The 7943-nt window shown below is 33.0% G+C and overlaps 1 protein-coding gene across 1 annotated transcript in view; it reads right to left on the reverse strand.

Annotated features, from left to right (window-relative positions):
• The window catches only part of RBBP8 (RB binding protein 8, endonuclease), a 94542-nt gene extending 87277 nt beyond the window's left edge, over nt 1-7265 (reverse strand). The window contains exon 1 of the mRNA XM_074340242.1: nt 7147-7265. The gene's annotated coding sequence lies outside the window, so the exon portion shown is untranslated. The remainder of the gene's footprint in view (nt 1-7146) is intronic.
• Nucleotides 7266-7943: the final 678 nt, after the last annotated feature.

The following is a 7943-nucleotide window of genomic DNA, read 5'->3' on the forward strand; positions in this document are numbered from 1 at the left end:
ACACACTAATTGTTCATTTTGCTGATGTTTGGCCCTTTAAAAATTGGCAACCAAATTCAGGAAATGAAATGTAGTTTATTAGAAAATACCTTTCTCACAGAAGATCAAATTTCAGTGCATCTCAGGTTTTGTGGGAATGGATCAAATCCATCTGACAAAATTGGCTAAACTTCCTCACTTTCCATTCAAATTGCTGTACTCGTTTCTCAGAAAATCCATTTTAGTTGTATAGGGCATAAAAATTATATTGGTAAACTAAAGAAAAAGCAGTTTGACCATATTTGTCCTATAACAGTGATGTGCTGGACAGCTTTGGGCTCTGCTTACTCCAGCCATTGCAGTGGCAACCAGGTGAAACCTGACAGCCCCTCACCTGACTTTCTGTCCTGGGGGCTTATCTAAGCGTTTGGCAATAGAAGCACAACCTGAAAGTGTGAGGAAAGTAACAACTCATGAGGCAACGTTTAACTGATAGAAGTCAGAACTGGTGGATAAACGTTCCTCTTTCATGTCTTCAGCGTCATGGCTCCTAAGAAGATACTGGGATTGAGACCTATTAGCCATTAGTAGGGGATACACTCCAGAATGCACTTCTGTATTGGTTTTCCTTTCCTCCCCATTTCCTTCTCCTAATCCCCCACTTCTGTTCCCTGGGATGATTTCCCAAATAGAGAGTATGCACATAATCTGGAGGATTTATGCTCTACTTTCCAGGGAGAATCCAAACTAAGACATAAAGGTTAAACATGAGATTTCTATTTTACTATCTTTGTTATTAATGGAAAATTTTAAATTTGAAAGTTTGCATGCATGGATGGGAGTCAGATTAATTTCATGCAGTACTTTGTAAGAATGTTAATGATGATCCAAGATAGGTTGAACATCTGCATTTGAGACTATTTTTCTGATAGTGATTGATAATGGCTAGATTTGAAGGAACTCAAATACTTTCACTCAGTCCCTTACAGGCGAGAGAATTTTTTCTTGCTGCTTCTCAAACTTTATTGGACATTAGCATAATCTAGAAAATATGTAAATATACAGATTCATAGGATCTACCTGCCAGAGATTCTAATGTGATATGCCTAGAACAGAGTTTAACAATCTGCATTTTTAATAGGCACCCCCAGGTGAATCAGATGGTCCAGAAACTATACTTTGAGAAGCATTGCTACATTATTATAGTAATAATACTGCTGGGTATAATCATTATGAAGTAAATGAAAAATAACTGACTCCACAGGGACGGTTAGTGTCATGGTACCATTAATCACATGTTCTAATAAATTGAGCCAACAAACCACAGACTGAGAAGTCAGATTAAAAAGAATTAAATTTTTATTTCAGAGTCACTTTGCTCTTTCTTTGTTGAAATTTGATTTGATATTACTTACTTGGCTTTAACATTAGTATTAACATGTGGTTGGTTATGGTACCAAGGAACTACTGAGAATTTAATTTACGCTAGATGTGTTTAATGCATGCTTACTGGTGGAATTAGAAAAGGTCATTCGTCTCAAAGAAGTACACACTTACGTCTTAAGAACTAAAACTGTGGGAAAAGAGATTGGCATTGTCATGCTGGAATGGACTGAACCAATTTCTTACTGAATGGCCTGTAGCCAGCTTCCAGTGTAGCCAGGTTCCAGATCTAGTGCACAGGTTTCTGGCCTGTAGCCAAGTTCCAGTGGTTCTTTCTATGATATAGTTAAAAAACAGTATACTTGTTCTTCAGCAACATATATTTGTTTTACATTTTATCAGATAATTACTTGAAAAGTGACTAGGGCAGAATTTAACAGCTCACTAAAATGCTATGTAGATGGTATTTACCATTCAATTCTTATTATGTTATTGAAAATTGATTACAATATTTATATTTTCAGAAAAGTGAATGATTCTACCATCTCAGCTTGTATTTCATCTACTTTAAGTTAGGAGACCCCTGCCCTCCAAATTTTGACCTGCATATATTAAATGTAAATTTATTTATAGAAGACTTCATCACAGAAGAGATGAAGAGAATTGCTCCAAAAATAGTGTACTGCAAACTACATAAAGTTATTGGTCTTGTATTTCTAAATGTATTTCTGAAATTCATTAGACTTCAAATGTTTTCATGTTGGAAGGAAGTTTTTCTCACTCTTACTCTAAATCGTTGTAGAAACAATAGGCAATGAACTTTCAGGGGAATAGACTTAAGATAGAACTTTGAAACTAAAAATTTGCCATGCAACTTATATTTTTACTTTGTCAGTAATAATAACTTCTAATATAACAGTTTTATGATTATTTTTAAGGCTATATGTCTTTAACATGATGAGCTATAACATTCTCTATTTCCCAGTTCATTTTTGATGCTTAGCAAATTTGGTTGTTAGTCCTGAATTATTTAAATTAGCTACAGACAGTCCCCGATTTACATGGTTTGACTTTTTGGTCTTAAGATGATGTGAAAGTGATGTGAATTTGTTTAGTAGAAACCATATTTGGAATTTTGAATTTCGAACTTATCTAGCAATATGCAGTACTATACTGTCTCTTTGATGTTGGGCATGTCAGCAAGCTGTAGCTTCCAGTCAGTGATGTGATTACGAGGGTAAGCAACTGTTACTCTACAGTGTGATAGTAAATGCATTTTCGACTTAATGATATTTTCAGCTTTTGATGGATTTATTGGGGTATTACACCATCAAAAGCTGAGAAGCATCTGTATTTATGTAGAAACATTTAAAAAATATATTTTAAATTTATGTTACTACTCCCTGCCTTCTTTTCAATTGTTTATAGTAATATCCACTCCAAATGTGTGAAAATAAATGCAAATTAATAGTTACGTAAGATTAAATTGCTTATGTAGCTAATAAAATAGTTTTAATAAGAATGTATAATTAGTGAGCTTAACTGGTAAGTGGTACTTTTGTCTTTAGGTATACCACCTACGTACAAACTTTTCAATTTAAGAGAAAAACAAATTTATTTACCATGGATATAAATTTAAATGATATTATCAGTACTAAGCTTATTTGTATAGCAATTGAACATCTTGCAAGAGCTCAATAAGATCAGTTTGTGAATCTATTTGTTGGTTCTAATATCAAGTCATAACCATGTTCCCGCTCTTAGCTCTTGAACTACCTTCTGATGATGACATACATTTCATAAATACGTATGTTGCATATGAACTTTTCTCATTGGCTCCATCTCCTAATCAACAAATGGGTCTGAAGCTAACTTAATATTATTTTTAGAAAATGTTAAATTCTATTCTATGTTATGTATTACACCCAAAACATTTTGGACTCACCCTCTTTATCATTTCCTATCAAGGAAATGCAATACAATTTAATATTGACCTATAATAAATTTAATTTGGAAGAGAATCTTTTGGAGGAAAAAAACATTCTAGAGCCCTGAAGAATTCAATTTATAGTAGAAAGAACATAATCCTTTGAGCATATAGAAATCATTGGACAAATAATTTGATGTCATATGAGATAATAGAGATAAATAGATATAAAGTGTCCTTGAAAAACTCAGTTACTAGGCACAAGTAAAGTGTAATTTGGTCTATGTATGTCATAGTTCCTTTCTTTGGTATAGATGATTGAAATTTGAATTTTTAAAAATTATTTAAACCTTTTAATTACTTTAGTATATTGCTCTCAAATCTGTTTAACAAAGGCTTCTTGACTCTTTAGTGGATTCAATTATATGGGTTTCTAATTTAATAAGGTTAAAATATTTTCTGATATTAGATCTTAATGCTTTCCACGGTTGCTGATTTAATTTTTATCTCTCTGACAAAAATAAAATATATGTTCTAAGTTAAGCTTTGACTTTGCTTATTCAAGCCATTTGTTGAAATTTATTATACATTCTATTAATGGGGTGGAAAGTATATTGACATTTGTTGCACCTACTATGTTCTAGGAACTGTGCTAGGCGTTTTATACACCATAGATCATGTAAGCCTTCCAACAATTCTTAGAGAATGGTATTAGTTTCCCTAACTTAGAGATGAAGAAAAGAGAATTCAGAGGGTTCAGTAATTTGCAAAGGTAAACTGGTTTGCAGCAGAGTCAATATTCAAACCCATCTCAAAAACCTCTATATTTTTCAATATACTACCCTTGCTCTTGTCTGTAAAGATAAGAAAAAAATGGAGGTGATTATATTCCAGAGTCCACTTGGACTGAACTAAATTTACCAAATTTAGAAGCATCCCTCAGGTAGGATTTTCCCTGTGAAAAGATAAGGGGATTAGGAAAATTAACATTTAGTTCCAGGAGTTAGAATTGAAAATTTTGAGATTTTTGTTCTCAGGCCCATTTCCTTGGAATTCCTGAAGGTAAAAACATTCAAAGAATTTTTGATCAATTATAAGCATAGCACTGTATTAAGAGCTCACCACTTAAATAACAAGTTCTATCATCTCAGACATGGGTTTTGAATCCTGCAGTTCTGGTCTTCATAACCTTATTGAAACTTTCCTGTCAGTTCTAACCAAATTTTAGATGTACTAACTTTTTAGGCAAAAATCCTAAACTATATCAATAGAAGAGTGACTAAAACAATGCAAGAATACATGCATACTAAGAAAATAAACAGTTGAGATAGTTGAAAGCAATATTAAGTCAGAAAACGACAGCAAGATCCTCAAACATGAAGGGGAATAAGAAGCAAATATTAAGGAGTGTGTCATTTTGATACAAAATTTTATGATGGCATTAAGAGATTAGGGTTTGAAGTGGTAGTCACCTTCATTACCAATGGTAACTCCATAAATTTAGCCACTATGACAAAAAAAGTTTGGGGACAATAAACAAATAATTTCTTAGTTCAGCAAAGACTCATTAACATAACTCTACAATACAATTTTATCTTTTTACAAATCCTTTAGAAAACAGATTAGATTTCATGTAGCATTCAGAAGAGTCAATGTAGGGTAGTGAAAAAAAAACTATTAGTCTGGGCTGGTATTCAGGAAACTGAGATGTTCTGGTGCCAGAGGGACCCTTAAGTTATATAGTGGTGATTCACCTACCTGTTGGGGCTTTTCATTCAACTCAAGCATGAGGAGTTGGATTCCTTAGTTATATTTAAGAGTCCTTCTAGCTCAAAAATGTTAGGATTCTAAGTGCTTTTGGCAGGAAACCCATGAAGATATTCAGGAAGGAAAGAGGTTACTGTTGTTAAGAAAGGTAACATTGTTGACAAAAACAGTCATTGTGTGAAACTGTGTCGCTAGGAATAAAGGAATTCATCCAATGAGACTTAAAGAATTGAAAGATTTTTAAATGAGTAGAACAATTTTTGACCTGGGCCCTGAGATAATTTAGGGCCGTATAAAACACACACACACACACACACACACACACACACACACACACTCCTAATTTGATTGATAAATCCGTATATCCTTAATTTTAATCAAAACATCACAATGTATGAATATTTTAAATGAATCAATTTATGGAAATACATAAAATTCATATTTAATAGCACTTTCATATATTTGAAACAGAAAATCCTATTAAATGAAAACTGTAGAATCCCTCTCCAAAATGTAGAGTTAAGCTTAAAATTTTGCCCAAGGATTTTTATGAAATATACATCTAGCTTTTAAATTGCTTTTCTTAAAATCATAAATATAAAAATGCTCAATAAATAAATTTGAATTCCATGTTAAGTTTATTTTCAAACAGTAAGCCCTGTATTTTAAACACTATATGATTTAAAAAATTTTAATTACCATATATAATATATTCACCAAAAACACTAAAAGTATACTCTGTTGACATGTCTATATCTTACCTGAGAAGAGAAAATTTCACCCAACTAAATTTTGATCCATATTTCCTTCAAATTGTCAAAATACAGCTTATGCTGAATAAAATTAATTTTGGTTTGCTGAATCAGCACATTCCTTTTGCAGATTCAACATTACATGGCTTTTTAGAAGTTTAGTTGAATTATCAGCAGTTTTGTGCAGAATTGCTTTGGAGTGAAAAAGCATCCAAAGGGTAAAAAAAAAAAAAAAAAAGAAAGAAATCTTATCTGAATATTTATTCTCACTTAAAAAATTCTTTATTAGCATTCTAAAGAAATTTATAGCCTTTGAGTTTGAACACAATGACAAAGTAAGGACTCTAGTGACAATGAAAAGTGTGCATCAGTCTTGCTAGGCTCAAGGCAAAGTTATATTAAGATAGCTTACAAATAGCTTTAGACAGGGGAATATTCAGTATAAATCTGTTTAAAAAATTATTTTAATTTCCAAATAAATTCATGTGTAAATTGTAACATTAAATTGAATGCCAAGAAGATGCATGCGTTCAATTCAACCTAATATTAAGGGGGTAGTTTGGTATGCCAAAATAAATCTAAAGGGATTGGTAACTCTCATTTTAAATGACACAAACTCCTAACATAAATTAATCAGATCAATGAAAGAGAGACATAAAATAATTATTTTCAAATATAATATAAAGGAACGGAAGATACAAATTTTCTTTAACCCCAAAAGTTGTTCAGATGTAATAAGGCATGACAAAACCTGTCTTCATTCCTTTCTATTCAGCTCAGCAAGTGCTTTTGAGCTCCAATAGTTAATCAGTTACCAGATTCCACAACATTTTTTTTTTTCACACTCCTCAATTCTTGCTGTGAATTGTTCCTCTAATGCACTTAGGATCACCAAGGAAGCCAAAACTATTTTTTTTTACACCTTAAAACAATTATTATTTCATCCACAATTAGATTTATCATATAAAATTGTTCCTGTATAGCAACAGTCTATAAAACATAATATTATCAAAGAAGTAGATGGCTTAAGATGAATCATTAATAGGTGAAATACATTTAGCAAAATTGTTCAACTCAGCTTTTTAAATGACTTGTAGGCATGCCCAATTTACAAAAAAGTATAGCCAAAGTGTATTATATACCAAATAACCTTTATCCAAACAAATCAGTGAACATATATGCAAGTGTTACAAAACCATATAGAACCAGTTTTACATAAAAGGTATAATGCAGTTATTATCATATTAAAAATAGACATCCTCTTAAAACATCATTTAATTTAACCTTCCAAAAGTGCACAGAAAACTGAGAAATATAAAAAAAAATGTATTAACTTACCCTTCAATTTATTTAGAAACCCTCTGCTCTTGGTCAAAAGCAGGTGTTTCACTGCTGACTTTCCCTGAAGCTATGAACTTAAAAACAGTAAATCAGTGGAAGCCACCTCTCTGGACCACGCTAGAGTTTACTAGACACTACTGCTATGTGGAAGAGTTGTGCTGCATCTAAGCTATATACAGTGTGCAATGGATAACCTAATATGTCTTTCATTTAACTGGCTGGGCAGGTTTCTATCGTCTGTGGAACATGGAATCAAACCAGAATATGTTGGCATAACAGGCCAGTCAAACCGGTTCTTCTGTAGGTCCAGAACCTGTCCAACCAGTCTGCATCAAAGGCTAGCCTAACAAGCTGCAGCGGCTCAGTTCTGCTAAGCTTGTACTGGGTGAGTTATCCCCACCTGCAACTTCCAATAAACTGCTCAGAATGTTGTAGCCTCCAGCAAAATAATTCAGAGTTCTAGTGGGAGGGGTAGATCTGTGTCAGGTATAGCAAGAGTCCATTGTTATAAAGTATCACGGAGATACTCTCCGTGAGTATCTATCGTTCTCAGCGGTAGGTAATCCTTTTTTAAATGTACTCTAGGGCTCTCTGCAGGCTAAAGCTTCTAGAAAGAGAATATCTACATGAAGAATCCATAGTGTTTAACCTTTTCCACTAGTCCACTTGGCTCTATTCAGTCTAACTTAGCCTCAACGTGGAGGTTGATATTCCCACAAGAGTAGTGGCCCTGAGAGCTAGGAGGAAGCATTTCTAGAGGGAGGAAAACAAGATGGAGATTGACTAAACATTTA

The sequence above is a fragment of the Rhinolophus sinicus genome, linkage group LG09 (genome assembly GCF_036562045.2).
Source record: "Rhinolophus sinicus isolate RSC01 linkage group LG09, ASM3656204v1, whole genome shotgun sequence".
NCBI lineage: Eukaryota > Metazoa > Chordata > Mammalia > Chiroptera > Rhinolophidae > Rhinolophus > Rhinolophus sinicus.